The sequence below is a fragment of the Gorilla gorilla genome, chromosome 2 (genome assembly GCF_029281585.2).
Source record: "Gorilla gorilla gorilla isolate KB3781 chromosome 2, NHGRI_mGorGor1-v2.1_pri, whole genome shotgun sequence".
NCBI lineage: Eukaryota > Metazoa > Chordata > Mammalia > Primates > Hominidae > Gorilla > Gorilla gorilla.
In genome coordinates this window covers 41036579-41053087 of record NC_086017.1, presented here as the reverse complement: position 1 = coordinate 41053087, position 16509 = coordinate 41036579, and the positions used below count along the sequence as shown (strand labels likewise).

At 42.7% G+C, this 16509-nt stretch overlaps 1 pseudogene; it reads left to right on the top strand.

Annotated features, from left to right (window-relative positions):
• The first annotated feature begins 344 nt into the window (after window positions 1-344).
• On the top strand, window positions 345-14735 carry LOC101148395 (calponin-2-like; annotated as a pseudogene).
• Window positions 14736-16509: the final 1774 nt, after the last annotated feature.

The following is a 16509-nucleotide window of genomic DNA, read 5'->3' as shown; positions in this document are numbered from 1 at the left end:
GTTCTTTACTACTTTTCATATATAGGTTCTTTGAAGGCATGATGGGTAGGTTCAGCGGTGGATGCAGGAGGGCTGGATTTAAATATATTTCTGAGCAATTCTAAGATTCTGTGATGTCACTTGCATGATCTAAGTTATTGCTCTGAACATCACTTCTATGGGCTGACTGCCAACTACATTCTTATGTTTATTTCTGCACTGTTCCTTACTCAGGCAGTTTCTCATCCCTTTTATGCCCTCCTCCTCAAAAGTGGAAAGGCCTGGAGGGGAGACGGAGCATGTCATTTTGGGAGGAACACAATAATTGGCTGTGATCTGGATTTCACATTGTTGAGTTGAGAGGTATGAGTGAGAAGAGATTGGAAATCGTGGAGAGTCATGTCAACTTTGCAACTGAATTTGAACTTGATCCTAAGGACAAGGAGGTGCCAATGAGCATTTTACAGACTAGCCATATGGTAAGATTTTAGTTTCAGAAACATTACTGTTAATTCTGGGTAGTGGGAATATGAGTGTTCATTTTGCCATTCTTTGTACCTTTCTGCATTTTCAAAAGTCTGACTCAAATGGAACTAAACAAATACAGCTCTTCTTGGCTACAGAGTTGAGAACAGATTAGAAGAGATGTGACACATACGTCAGCTGGAAATTTGTGACAGTAATTTAGACAGGGGACAATTATGTGTTAATCAAGGCAGTGCCTCAGTAGGAATGGAAATACACAAATGGATTGAGGCACATGTCGGAGGTAGAGCTGGAACTGGACATGAAGGGGAGCGAAGGAAGTGAGTGTCATTGGGTTTCTGGAAGGTCAACTGGGAGAGTGATAATGGTCCACACAGGGACACACGGGGAAGATGATTATGTCTGCTTGGGACAGTTGGAAGTGCCTGAGAGTCATCCTAGTAGAGGTGCCCTACAGGGAGTTAGATGTTTTAATCTAGAGCTTGGGAGAAAGTTTGGGAGTGCAGATTTAGATTTAGGCCTTGTCAGTTTGTAGAAGCCATAGGAATAGGTGAGATTACTGAGAGAATATAAAAGAGTAAAAATAGGAAGTTTGAGGCATGAAACTCTGAGAGACATATATAGGTATCAGGATGTTAGAAGAAGGAGACTAACAAGTGGATGAAGAACTTGTTTTACAAGGAAAAATGTCTCCAATTGTGGCAAAAAGGTCAAGTGAGATAATTCTGAAAAATCTTTTTTTTTTCTTTTTTTGAGACTGAGTCTCCAGCCTAGGCTGGAGTAGCCCCATCTTGGCTCACTGCAACCTCCACCTCCCAGATTCAAACAATTCTCATGCCTCAACTTCCAAGTAGCATGGTGTGCCACCATGCCTGGCTAATTTTTTTTGTATTTTTAGTAGAGATGGGGTTTCACCATATTGCTCAGGCTGGTCTCGAACTCCTGAGCTCAGGTGATCCTCCCACCTTGGCCTCCCAGAGTGCTAGGATTATAGGCATGAGCCACCATGCCAAGCCTGAAAAATCATCTTTGATTAAATTTAGCAATAATGACATTTTTGAGGAGAGCAATGGTGGTGGAATGGCAAGGGAAGAAGGCAGATTGCAAAGTTTAAAAAAATCAAATAATAATAACAATAGCTACATTTTTGAGAGCTTATTTTGGGCCAGACACTGTGCTAAGCTCTTTATCAATATTGTCATATTTTATATTCACAGCAATCCAATAAGTAGAACTAATATTCATTTCACTTTACTTGAGAAAACTGAGATGTAGAGAAATTAAATACTATGGCCCCCAATCACACAAATCAGATGGGGGAAGAATGACTCTGACTCAAGTCTACTTTAATCCATAATTCCTAATTTTATTAGAGAGAAGAGAGGGACAATGAGTGTCCACCTGCTTTCAACAGTGAGGGTCTGAGGTTTGAGGGAAGGCAAGAGAGAACCAGAGGGTCTAGCCCAGGAAGAAGAGGGGTTTTGTCTGTCTGCTTGTTTGTTTTCAAGATGGGATAACCTGAAGTATATTAAATATTGATGGAGAAGAACTGGTAGAAAAGATCTGGAGAGAGAAGGAAGGACTGACCCACAGGATAGGTTTCCTGAGGAGGTAGCACAGGATGGAATGGGGTCCTGAGCATGCACTAATGTTCTCACCATAGCGATCACAATAGTGGGGATCCCACATTGGGGAACCGGGCAGTAGATGGGTAAGGGAGGTCTTGCCTTATGGCTTCTATTTTCACTGTGAAGGAGGAGGTGAGGAGCTTTTGTCAGTAAAGAGGGTGATGCCCAGGTAGAAGCTTTGCTGAGCATGAAGTTGCCTGTGTGGAGGAGGGGAGAGTGCTGACCAGAGAAATGCAGAAAGACTCCAAGGAGCATGTAAGGCCCAGTGGAGGCTGAAGGCCACAACTTTGTAATGAAGCTAATCTAGGGCAGAAAGGAGGAGAGAAAGGCACAGTCTGTGTTTGACACTTAGGAAGAATGTATTGAATCATGCAAAATTTGGTAAATAAAAGAGGGGAGTGGGGTGGGTGGGGGGTGGGGGAGAGCCAGAGGATGGGGGAAAGAGGACATGGGACTGGGGAGAGACAAAGAGAGAGGAGCCCTGACATGGCTTTGGAGGCCTGGAACACCAGGATTATTGAGAATTCCCGTGTTCCCTGGGCTCGCTGGCATTGCTTTATCTGGATTTTCATTTTGTGGAAATCCTCCTGGGTCCTGGCCAGTTCACGCTGTGACTTTGTAGTTCACAGCAGTGACTGACAGCTTCACAAACCAGGCTTGATGTCTGACAGACAACTACATCTGTGCTGCTAAGTGCTGGATCTGAATTTCTGCATAGCTTTGCAAACCCCACCATGGAGGTTCCTCGCAGGACCTTCAATTTTTGCCCGACTCTCTTCCCTCTCTTATCAAATTTCACGATGGCATTTCAGGCATCATTTTCTTGACAGGAAGGGTTGAACCCAGTTGAAAATTCAAATGCAGTAAGGGGTCTTGCTTGGAAGGAACTGTGTGTTTCTAAATCAAGGCCGGATGGCTTTGAGGCTGGCAGCCTGGAATCTTCCTTCCATGGGGATCTGCTCCTCCCCCACGGAGAACAGAGTCACTTTGGTGAACATGGACATATTACTTTTGGTACTTTCAACCTAACTCCTAATAGACCATGTCATCACTCACAATTGACCTTAGATCATGGGGTCTTCAACCAAGTTGGGGAGGAGCTGAAAGACGAACGAAAGAAAGATTTTAGACAAAACTGCTCTAGTTCTTGGTAGATCCTTGTGAATAAGTGCTAATGTCATCAATTAAAATTCTGGGACACCATGCCAGTTTTCAGATGAAAGTTTTTCCTCTGACAGTTGCAAACAAATCACACTTCCATTTTATTCATTCACCAAATATTTATTGAATACCTACTATGTTCTAGGCATGGTCTATTGTAATGGTGCCCTCACTTTAGGCTTCTGTGGTCAGACATTTTCTCCCGTGATTAGGACCAAATATTTGGAGGAGGGATTAAAGCTCTTGTTTACTGAGCACCTTTTATAGCCTGTGCTATGTGATCTCCAGGCCCACCAAGAATACATCAAGGTAAGAAGTATTATGCCCATTTTATAGATCCAGAAACTGAGATTAGACATATGAAGACAAATAGCAGGACTGGGATCTGAACCCTTGCCTATCTGTTTTCAAAGCTCGTAATCTTTCTACTTGTTAAGCTGCCAGAGAAGAAAAGCAGAAATAAAGTGGAGACTGAGTTTTCAAGAACGGTATTTCCTCACATAATTGTATTTTGGCACTGGAAGCAGCCATTTACTCCTTTGTATAAATAAGGATCAATTTCTTAGCAGGTCATTTTCCTAGCAGTGAGACTGCATGTAAGGTTATAGACTGGCTAATTTTTTTTTAGTTGGGGGGTGGGGGGTAAATGTAAATAGCACATTTACAAGGTAAAGCTAACTGGTAAGCCCTTAACTACCTTGAAATGCTGTGTGGGTTGTAAATCCTTATTCATTTTGTACTCATTCTTCCATCCACTTGGCACCAGTATAATTAGCTGATGTTAAAGAGATGTCAATTGGAAGAAGAAAAGGGAATTCATCTTGGTTGAATATCCCTGGAGGCACCTGCCTATGTCACCCCATTTAATTGTACACATACCCTGCAAAGTAGGAGAGACATGTAGGAATTTACTTATTGCCCAAGTAAGAAAAAAATTAAGGATTTGGACTCCAGTTTGTCTGGCCCCAGAGTTCTAGCTTTTACCAGTCTTACAATTATAGAGAGCACTTAAGGGATTTTGCGGGGGCTGGCAGAGAGGAGGGTAGGCGAGGGTTAGATGTCACCTCAGTAGGAAACAGATCCCCTACTCAATCTCCTGGGCCTTTGCTGTTTTCACCTTAATTTCAGAGTGATTTTTATTTACAACAGTAGAAGCTGACTGTAGCTACATGCAACCTATGTGACTTTTCTTATTGCGTATTACAAGGCTCTATAGATCTTTTTCCAGAAACTTCTACCTCAGATAATGTCATAAGGTAGAAGTAGCAGTATTTTCGGAGTCAGGAGGCTCACTTGGAGCCCTGGTTCTACTGAGGAGCTATGCATCCTTGGGAAAGACTCTAAATTCTTTTGGGTAAAATCTTAAAACTCTTATTTTCCTTACATTTTAAATGGAAACACTGATACCTATGATATTCAGCCATTCATCATTCATTCATTCATTCATGTACTTGTCCCCATGCCAGGCACTATCTAGTCATGAGAGTTACAAAGTGAACAAAATAAACAGCATGCCTATTCTGAAGAAACTCATATTCTAGTGGGGAGATTCATTGGAAACAATAAGAAAATACATTAACACAACAGTTTGGGATTGCTTTAAGTTTCACAGAAGAAAACAAAATAAACATGGCCCTATGATGAAGATGGGTGGCATGGATGAGGGAGACCACTCTAGGTTGGGTGGCTAGAAAAGGCTTCCTGAGGGGTAACATGTGAACTGGGATCATAATTACAGAGGAAGCCAGGGGAGAGGAACACATCCCAAGGAAAGAAGAGAACAAAGGAAAAAGATGGACAGATGCTTGGAGTGCTTGAAAAACAGAAGGAAGATCTTGGATGACAGACCCAGTGGCATAATATATGCATAAATACTTTGCATGTTGTAAATAATTATATAATTCAAAGATTATTATTTTTACTTCTCTTACCTTCATTATCTTTCTTCTCTCCCTCCTTTCTTCTACCCCTCTTCCTTTCTTCTTTTCAGTTTGTCTTTTATATCAGTGCTTCTCAAACTCTGATTAAAAAACAAGCATTAAACCAATAAAAACCTCATTTTTAATTTTTATATTTCTAGTCTGTTGTGGACTGGTGCTTTTGTAAAATGTCCCAGTACTGTCAAATAACTACAGAGATTTCTAAATGCTGATCTTCATGTCTGCACCTCCCTCCTGGTGGGCTGATCTCTGATAATTGGTGGACCACACCTTGAATAGCACTTTCCTAGATAACAGGGCTTTTCTGCTCCAACCCTGGCTCACAGACATAGTCACTGGGGATCGCTGACCACTTAACAAACTCTAATAATCCAATGTTTTGGTTTTATTTAACATTTTATTTAAACGGGGCCCAGGCTCCAAAACCACACACTGGACATCCATGTAAGCAAATCGTATTGCAGGCCTCCATGTGTTGCTCTCTGATTTCTACAGATCCTCCAGACTCTCAGAGACAAGGGCCTGGAGGCTGGCGTAAAGAACTGCCCTTAGTTTTTCCTGATACTGTTGTATAATAAAACAGTCTAATTAGCCTAGAGCCAGGGCAGCCCTGTGGGAGATTTCATACATAATCTAGAAGGAAAGCAACGACAGGCGGGCTTTTCCCACTAGGTCTCAATTCCTTTTACTAAGTTTGAAAAGCCAGGGGGAAGTGTCCAACAAGGATAGAATTCTTGCCAAGGTGAATTTCCAGCTGGCTTGAAAAAGCTTGAGCAATAATGGCTGACTCTTAAATGGGGAATGGACAAGGTTATTAAAACTATCAGAGTGCACCTTGGGGCATTTGTAGCAGCCAGAGCGAGCTGTGAAACTATGTAGTGGAGAGGTGAGGACCCCATGCCAGGTCTGGGTGAGGAATAAAAATAAGGATGCCAGGTTCCTGGGGGAAATGCTGTTTTTCAAGGGTGACACAGAATTTCTCTGATACCTCAAGCAGTGTACAGAATTTTTAGCCCCTGGAGAGATTTCAGTCCTGACCAAAAAAAAAAAAAAAAAAAAAAAAAATCAGAGACTATTGGCTTCTGCAGACAGAAAACAGTCTTCTCATTTTGTCTTAATTTTCGAAACAACTAAAAATCGAGCAGAAATTGTTTGGAAGACTTCCTCAATGGAGTGTTCCTCTAGGCAAGGAAATGGAGTTGCTCTGGAGTTTTTTGAATAGCTACTTTTGACTTGGCAGACATAAGCCCATTATCCTTTTCTTGGATATTCTTCTCTCCCTGTAATTAAAAAAAAAATTCCTGGAAATTTAAATATTTGAAAAGAGTTTAGAAGTCAATTAAAGGAACTATATGTTATCATTCAGTTTTAGTCTCCATGGGTACAGGTGTTTGCAACAACTTGAAGCTTAGTTCCAAAAAAGGAATGTCATGTTCATGGAGATTTAAAGAAGAGTAGTAGTTAAAAGCTTTGGACTTTGGAGTCATATAGACTCAGGGGTGAATTTTGACCCTGCCTTTTCCTAGCCCGGGTAAATCATTTCACCTCTCTGGATCTCTATCCCTCATGTGTAAAGTGGAGTAATGATAATACTGATGAGTGGCCCTTGTTGCCCCATTAAATGAGTTACGTCAAGGGAGCCCTCAGCACAGTGCCTGACATACATTACAGAATGCTTCCAATTAATGCCTGATGCTATCATTTTGTTATTCATTATTACTTTCTTGGCCAACTCGAATCCAGGGGACTCCTATCCTCTGTTGACACCTTGCTCATGTAATAATTGGGCTACTTCCATGCTTTTTGTTGCCCTACTTCTTTCCATCAGCATGTGGATTGCTTTTATTTGTTTGATTTGATGCAGGAATAAGCTTATACTGTTGTGCCAGCTGCTATGGTGGACATAGAAAATGGATTAAAAATGGTAGAAGGGGATTGATATTTATCAAAGACTCACAAAGGACACAACCTATTTAATCTCATTTAATTCTCACAGCAGCCCTGTGAGGTAGGCATATTACTCTTGTTTCACAAATAGGGAAAGGAATCCTGAGATGTTAAGTGACTTGTCTAAGCTCACACAGGAAATAGGTCGATTTGCACCCAGCTCTTTGTGTCCCCTAAGATAATGTTTGTCTTACTGCACTATACCACCTTTTTGCCTTTGATGAACTCACGAGCTAGTTAGGTGAGAGAAAATGTGCATAATTCAAGGCAGGAGATACACTAATAGGAAGCTGTCACATGCAAGTTGGAAGGGGAGTAGCAGAACACACCAGCCAGCTTGGCTGCTTTGCCTATTCCCCTTCCCTGAGGTTGTATATCCACAACCACTACTGTGTAGGTGGTGGAAAACCTGTGCTGTCTAGATCAGTGGTGGACCCTTGACAGCCAGTGCTGTCTAGATTAGTGGTGGACCCTTGACCCAACTAGAGACAAGATGATTCTCTTTATTTTGCTTAAATTTTTTTAAATTATTTATTACTTATTTATTTATTTATTGAGACAGAGTCTCACTCTGTTGCCCAGTCTGGACCTCAACTCCTGGGCTCAAGTGATCCTTCCATCTCAGCCTCATAAGTAGCTGAGACTGCAGAAATGCCCCACCACACCAGCTCTCTCTATTCTTTAAGGACATAAAGACTATAGTTGGTGGGTGTTTGAATTGAGAGATTGCATAGACCAGGAATAATATACTAGTCTTCTATTATTGTGTAACAAATTACCACAAATTTGGCAGATTAAAACAGTACCCACGTATTAGCTAATATCTGGCCCTGTGTGGCTGGATTCTCTGCCCAGCGTCTCAGAAAGCTGAAATGAGGGCATTGGCTGATCTGTGTGCCTTTATCAGGGCTCTGGGGAAGAATTCTTTTTTAAGCTCTCTCAGGTTGTTAGCCGAATTCAATTTTGTGTGTTTGTAGTTGTAGGGCTGACATTCTCATTTTCTTGCTGGTTGTTGACTGGTGCTGTTCTTAGTTCCTAGAGGCCACTTGCAATCCTTGTCCTTCCTCTCTGAAGACAGTAATGGAGAATCTTCCTCCGTTGAATTCTTTTCATGCTTTTCGCCTTTTTTCTCAGGGAGAGCCCAGACTCTTTTAAGGTTCACCAGATTAGGTGAACCATCTGCCTAAACCCCTTTTCTTAAGGAGAAAGTACCATACAATATAACTGAATCATGGCAGGGAAATCCATGGTATTCATAGTCCTGGGGATTATGCAAGGCCCGTGCACCAGGAGCTGGGAGTTTTGGGTGTCACTTTAGAATTCTGCCTAACACAGATGGGGTTGCCATTTGGGGAGCCATATGCAAGCAGTGCTGGGAGATCTGGAGGGGAGAAGAGAGGAAGAGGAGAGGAGAGAAGTGGAGAGAAAGGAGGAGGGGAGGGTAGAGGAGGAGATAACAGAAGAGAAATTTCCTTATGGAGGCTCCAAATGAGAATGTTTCCTTCCTTGCCTTTTTCAGCTTTTACAAGCCATCTAAATTCCTCCAGTCTTGGCCTCTTCCTTCATCTTCAAAGTATGTCACTCCAGTCTTTGCTTCTGTCATCACACTTCCTTTTCTCCTATGTTGACAAATTTCCCTCTGGCTCCCTCTTACAAATGTACTTGTGATTATATTTGGGGCCCATTGGGCTAATTCAGGATAGCACCCCCACCTTAAGATCCTTAACTTAATCACACCTGCAAAGTCCCTGCGAGTTAACATTTACAGGTTCCAGGGATTTGGACCTGGATATCTTAGTGGGGGTAGGGGTGGGGTGTGGAGGTGGGGGAATTATTCAGCTCACAAAAGTACATGTGGACTCTTAAGTCCCATGGCTCAAGTTCACATCCCAACCCTGCCGTTCACTAGCAACATGACCTCAGACAAATGATTAATACTTAGCCTTTCTGTGTCTCAGTTTCATTATCCCTTAAGTGGGGATAATTATAATAATATATGCATTGATCATTTGTGTGAGGATTAAGTGAGGAAATTAATGAAAAGTGCTTATCCCAGAGCACAATAAACATTTAGTAAATATTGGTGATTATAGTTTCCACTGATGTTATTTAGAGCCTATGCTGCATATTTGTTGTTTTAGCTTGCCAACATCCATTTTCTTCTGTTGCTGCTAATAGCGCCTCTGTTTTTCTTGGAGAACTTCCTTTACCTCACTCTCAGTTTATATGGTTTAGGCGGGGCTGAATTCAGTACTAGCCCCAGGACTGTGAGTGGGAACCAGGTCTAAACCCACCAGTATAATTTCCTTGCCTTGGTCCCAGGAATTGGTTCAATGATGCACGTATGAGCTAAATTGGTCCAAGCAGTGTGACTCTCTGGCTTTTCCAGGAGCAACTAGAAAGGAATATTTTCATGGAGTTGCTGAAAGCAGAGTGTGTGAAGATACAGCTACTGGCAGCCCTTTTTACCTTTAAAGTTTTGCCACACTGTAGAGCCAACCTGGAAGGTGGGAAGCAGAATTAAGGGAAGGAGAGAGACCCCTGAAGTTTGAGGTTAAGCTTCAAATACAGCTGGTCCTGAAATCAGCACTTTTGTGGTCTGTCCAGTTAAGTGAGCCAACAAAGTTCCCTTTGTCAGTAAGAAGGGAACTTTTATCTGAAGGATTTCCAGAGTCATGGGATTGGCAGATCCTTTCTTTCTCTTTGAGTGGAGACAGAGATTTATTGGCCATTTGTAGGCTTCAGCCAACTCCTAAGAACCCAGAAGCCCCAGCCATGTGTGCATAGCCCCAGAATATTATTACTTGGGTACAGTAAAGTTCCTAATATTCTCTCTCCCCCTTGCACAATAATGGTGATAACAATGATGGTATCTATCGAATGCCTCCCTTGTGCCATCCATAAGGATTTCTCATCCTTTCTAGTACTTGCAACAGCACTCCAAGGGAAAGATTATTTTGCAGATGGGAAATGGAAGCACTGGGAGGTAAATTTTCCAAGGCCAAATAGCAAATGCTCAGCAAAAGCAGGGGTCCATCACAGGGCTTTCTGGATTCAGAACCTGTCCCTTTCCTACACTGCTGCAATAACTCCCACAGCCAATCTGGGAGAAGTCCCTACAATCAGGAATCAAGTGACTGTTTGCAATAGCCACAGCCACTGGGCCTTTATTCCTGGAGCGTGGGATTCTCCTCTTGTTCTGTACTTTTTTTTTTTCAGAAGAGGCTGTAGGCACATAGACTCTAAAAGCCTCTTCTATCTGAATAGGTTCATCGAGAATTCTGTCCTTTCACATTTTCCCATTTTATTTAAACCTCCTCATGTGTTGGATTTGTGTCTAAAGGATTTTCTTTAGTGTTCAAATTAGGCATTATATGCTCTTGGGAATTATATACCTACTAGATTTACCATTCTTTTATAGGAATACATCTAAACTGAGATGTGAGACACAACGTAAAGCAAATAGAAAGTAGTTACCACCTTTTGAGCTGTCATATTCCAAAATGGATAATAACAGCAGTGGGCCAGTGAATAAAAAGCATGAATATGCACACACACATATATGTAAGGATAAAACATTGTCTTGTGATGACAAACAAATGTTGGACATGAGATATATTTGGATCTGAGCTCTATGCCCATTACTTTCAAACTCTAGGCAAATTACTTGATCATTTACCTCTCAGGCCCCTCAATTAAAAATTGGGATGATAAAAACTCCTCATAGGGTCACTGTGAGGATTGCAACTATTATGTGGGAGAAAATGAGAGCAACAGCAAGCAAGAAAGAGAGTCATAGAGAGTCATAATAAATGCTACCTGCTTGCCTTTTGCTAATGTTAGTTTGATATGTGTGCTGTTATTTATTAATACAAGTGTCTAAATAGGTAACACCTAACTTTCCAATATCTTCTTTTAGTCCCTATTTTAAAATTTTAATTTATAAATTTAAATATTTCTGTTCTCACTCTCATTTTCTCTCATTTCCATTTTTCTTTGCATCTGCCTCACCCATCTCTCCAGACTTGCTTTCTTCACTTTCCCATGCATATAGCTACAGAGTTGTCCCACATCTCCTGAGTTTCCAAGTCCTCAGTTCAGAAGAGTCACTGGCAACTATGCATCCCAATTCCAAGATCCTGGGATAGGGATTGACAGGTCCAACTCTCCAGTTAATAATGGCTGGAAAGTTGGGTCAGGTCAGTAGAGGCAGGGCTTCAAAATCACACTGATTTCCTGGCAGCTCTCAGAAAAAGAGAATCAGGGTGTGTCGATACCATATAAAGATTTCAGAGAGCCATAAAAGTTGGCAAATGAATGGATATGAGATTTGTGTGAAATTTGTCAAAACACTTGACAGCAATTTTTTGCCTTGTTCTCTCTGCTGAAACCAGGGGTCACCTGGACTTCAGCTCTGATTCTTGTACCAGCAGTGGGTCTTGCTCTCCTATGGGCTGTCAGCCGAGGTCAAGAACCTGCTCCTGTCCAAATATGACCCCCAGAGGGAGGCAGGGCTCCACAGCTGGATCGAGGGACTCATCAGCTTCTCCATCGGCCCCAACTTCCAGAAGGGCCTGAAGGACGGAATTATCTTATGCACACTCATGAACAAGCTGCAGCCGGGCTCAGTCCCCAAGATCAACCGCTCCATGAGAACTGGCACCAGCTAGAAAACCTCTCCAACTTCATCAAGGCCGTGGTCAGCTATGGCATGAACCCCGTGGACCTGTTCGAGGCCAACAACCTGTTTGAGAGTGGGAACATGATGCAGGTGCAGGTGTCTCTTCTCACCCTGGCGGGGAAGACCAAGACTAAGGGGCTGCAGAATGGGGTGGACATCGGCATCAAGTACTGGGAGAAGCAGGAGTGGAACTTTGACGATGCCCCCATGAAGGCTGGCCAGTGCATCATCGGGCTGCAGATGGGCGCCAACAAATGTGCCAAGCAGTCGGGCATGACCACGTCCGCACGAGGAGGCATCTCTATGACCCCAAGAACCACATCCTGCCCCACTATGGACCACTCGAGCATCAGCCTCCAGATGGGTACAAAGAAGTGTGCCAGCCAGGTGGGCATGATGGTTCCCGGGACCTGGCGGCACATCTATGACACCAAACTGGGAACCAACAAGTGTGACAACTCCTCCATGTCCCTGCAGACGGGCTACACTCAGGGCGCCAACCAGAGCAGCCAGGTCTTCGGCCTGGGCCGGCAGATATACGACCCCAAGCACTGCCCGCAAGGCACAGTGGCTGACGGGGCTCCCTCGGGCGCCGGGGACTGTCCCGGCTTGGGGAAGGCCCCTGAACATCCCCCTTACTACCAGGAGGAGGCCGGCTACTGGGGCTCCCAGCACACTCTCTCCCCAGCTTGTCTCCCCGTCTGGGTTTTGGGGTTTTTCTGTATTTTCGTCTTTTTTTTTTCCTTAACCTGTTCAGTGCTGCCAATCAACCGAGGGTCTGTGAGTGGCGGCGTAGGATCAGGCAGCAGGGCTTTTTCCCCCTTGCCTTGGTCCTTCACAGGACTGAGCACTGGGCTGTAGGGGGAAGGGTCAAGGCTGTATTCCGATATGTGCAGGGTGAGGGTCCTTCCTGGCACATCCAAGCTGTGGGCTGAGCTGTGCCTGGGAGAAGAGACCTGGGCTTGGAGGGAACTTGTTCCCGAAGGTTTCCAGTTGCCTCACCTCTTGCCCCTTTTGTCAGCCGATCAGTTTCTGGTTTCTGTACCCTCAAAAGTTTCAGGAAGTATTAACAAAAGAAAAATACATTTTTTTTCCCCCCAAGGAATGGGGCAGGGACAGTGGTGAGGGTGCTGGGAAATTAGTCTCTGGGAAAGGGGGCCCGGCCACCATGCTAAATATCTCAGGTTCCCAAGTGGCTGGCTTTCCCTAGGACCCTCAGACCAACAGACCTCAGACCTTCAGACCTGCACCGTGGCCCTGTGGGGAAAGTGAGGCCCATACAAGGAAGTGGAATTCTGAGTTGTTGGGGCTAAACCTGACCCCCTCTCCATGCTAACCCCCACACTGTGGCCTCAGTAGGGTTTTGTTGTTGTTGTCGCCCAGGCTGGAGTGCAGTGGTGCGATCTTGGCTCACTGTACCTCCACCTCCTGGGCTCAAAGGATTCTTCTGCCTCAGCCTCCCAAGTAGCTGGGACTGGAGGTGGTCCACCATGCCTGGCTAATTTTTGTATTTTTAGTAGATACTGGGTTTCACCATGTTGGCCAGGTTGGTCTGGAACTCCTGGCTTCAGGTAATCCTCCCGCCTTGGCCTCCCCAAGTGCTGGGATTGTAGGTGTGAGCCACCATGCCCAGCCCCTCAGTAGGTTTTAAGGAGCCCCCAGCCCTTCTTCTCCCATTCTGGGCCTGACCAGCTGTACTGCTCCATCTCCCCCGGGCACACACTCTGCCAAGTACTGCACAGGGATCCCCACCCAGGGGCCCTACTACACGAGATAATGTGAAATACGACCATGGACCAAACACAATAAAACCTCTGTTTGTAAGAAGAAAAAAAAATAGCCATACTGCCCAAAGCAATTTATGGATTTAACACTCTTCCTATCAAGCCACTAATGTCATTTCTCAAAGACTTAGAAAAAACTATTGTAAATTTCATGTGGAACCAAAAAAGAGCCTGAACAGCCAAAGCAATCCTAAGCCAAATGAACAAAGCTGGAGGTGTCACATTACCCAACTTCAAACTATACTATAAGGCTGCAGTAATCAAAACAGCATGATACTGGCACAAAACAGGCACATAGGCTAATAAAACAGAATACAGAACCCAGAAATAAAGCTGCACACCTACAGACATCTCATCCTTGACAAAGTCAACAAAAATAAGCAAAGAGGAAAGGATTCCCTCTTCAATAAGTGGAGCTGGGATAGTTGGCTAACTATATGCAGAAGAATGAAACTGGACCCCTACCTTTCACCATATATAAAAATTAACTCAAGATGGATTAAAGATTCAAATGTGAGACTTCAAACTATAAGAATTATAGAATAAAACCTAGGAAATACCGGTCTGGACATCAGCCTTAGGAAAAAAATTATGACTAAGTCCTCAAAAGCAATTGCAACAAAAACAAATATTGACAAGTGGGACCTAATTAAAGAGCTTCTGCACAGCAGAAGAAACTATTCACAGAGTAAACAGACAACCTACAGAACGGGAGAAAATATTCACAAACTATGCATCTGACAAAGGTATAATAACCAGAATCTATAAGGAACATAAACAACTCCACAAGCAAAAAACAACTAACCCCATTCACAAGTGAGCAAAAGGCACTTCTCAAAATAAGACATACAAGCAATCAACAAACATATGGAAAAATGGTCAACATCACTAATCATTGGAGAAATGCAAATCGAAACTATCAGGAGATACCATCTTATACCAGTCAAATGGCTTTATTAAAAAGTCAAGAAAACAGTAGATGCTATTAGACTGTGGAAGAAAGGGAATGCTTATACACTGTTGGTGGGAATATACATTATTTCAGGCACTGTGGAAACCAGTGGCGATTGCTTTGGCGATTCCTCAAAGAACTTAAAATGGAAGTGCCACTCAACCCAACAATCCAATTACGGGGTATATATGCAAAAGAAAATAAATCTTTCTAAAAAAAGACATGTATTCATTTGTTCATTGCAGCACTATTCACAGTAGCAGACGTGGACTCAGCCTAGGTGCCTATCAACGGTGGTAAAACGTGGTACATATACACCGTGGACTACTGTGCAGCCATAAAAAAGAACAAAATCATGTCCCTTGCAGCAACATGGATGCAGCTAGAGGCCATTGTCCTAAGTGAATTAACGCAGAAACAGAAAACAAAATGCTACATGTTCTCATTTATAAGTAGGAATTAAATATTGGATACTCATAGACATGAAGATGGCAACAACAGACACTCGGGAGAAATAGAATGGGGAGGGAGAGGACAAGACTTGAAGAACTAATTGTTAGGTATTATGCTCATTACATGGGTGATGGGATCATTCCCATCCCAAACCTCAGCATCATCCAGTATATCCATGTAACAAACTTGTACATGTATCCCCCGAATCTAAAATAAATGTTGAAATTATTTTTAAAAAGAAGGAAATTCTAACACATACTACCACATGGATAAAACTTGAAGACATCATGCTAAGTGAAATAAGAGAGTCGCAAAAAAACAAATACCATATAATTTCAACTATATGATGTACCCAGAGTAGTCAAATTCATAGACAGAAAAAGTAGAAGGGTGGCTGCCAGGGGTTGAGGGGTCAGGGTGGGTTGATGGGAATTGCAAGTTTTCAAGATAAAGAGTTCTGGGGATTGATTGCACAATTATGTGACTATATTTAACACTACTGAACTGTATTTGTAAATGGTTAAGATGGTAATTTTATGGTTTGTATGTTTTTAACCACAATTCATCTTTTAAAAAAGAATAAGTAAATGAGGAAATAAAAGTAGGGCAGGGCCTTGTGTAAATTGATAATGTCCCATGGACCAAGGAATATGATTAACTCAATCCTTCCCATGACACATGCACATTGAAAAAGATGTAGGCCAATTCTTGTGGCCCTTGCTTTTCCTAAAAGCCTCACACTATGGGAGTAGACAGATAAGTGACCCTTAAGTTGAATCTTCTTTGTGTTGCTTGCAACCCTGTTTTCTACCAGATGAGCATGGTTGATTCTGATAGATTTGGAGGTTTTATGTTCACATTCTTTTCTCCCATCCACTATTTCTCAGCTTTGAATTGGCAAGATTTATTATAGTTACAAGGTTCTATCTTCCCCTTCTCTTTGTTCAATTTGATTTTGTTTAATTTAAACCTTGCTTTCTCTTTCTCCAGATTGTTTCGGATTCAAACTTGATATCAATGCACTGGCAGATCACCTCGCCTTGGCATGGCTTACAAAATTAGGCTTCGCACCATCACAGTCACTTTGTGTAGAGGTGTTGAGTATGGTATTGTTTCTCAGCTGTCATAGGTGGTCTCAATGTGCTACTGCAAGATGGATAGTGTTCTTAACATGGAATCTGAAACAGCCATGCAAATCCGAATGTGTATGTTGGGTATGAGGCTAGAGATGGTAGTATTGAATACAGGTCCTAGCTTGGGAGCACAGATGGTCTAATCATTGTTCATGATTCCCAGTTAGGTTGGACAATTCTCATGGCTAATTATGTACTCAAAGTTCTATTCTAGGTAGTGCTTAAGTTGTTTTTTTCCGTGATTTTACAAAAGGAGATGCATTGAAATTCCCTTAAATTGTGAACTGATTTGGTGATACAGTTTCACTGATGGAAATAATAAGGAACTGTATAAAAACATTGTTCTCTTTCCTGAATGGCTCAAC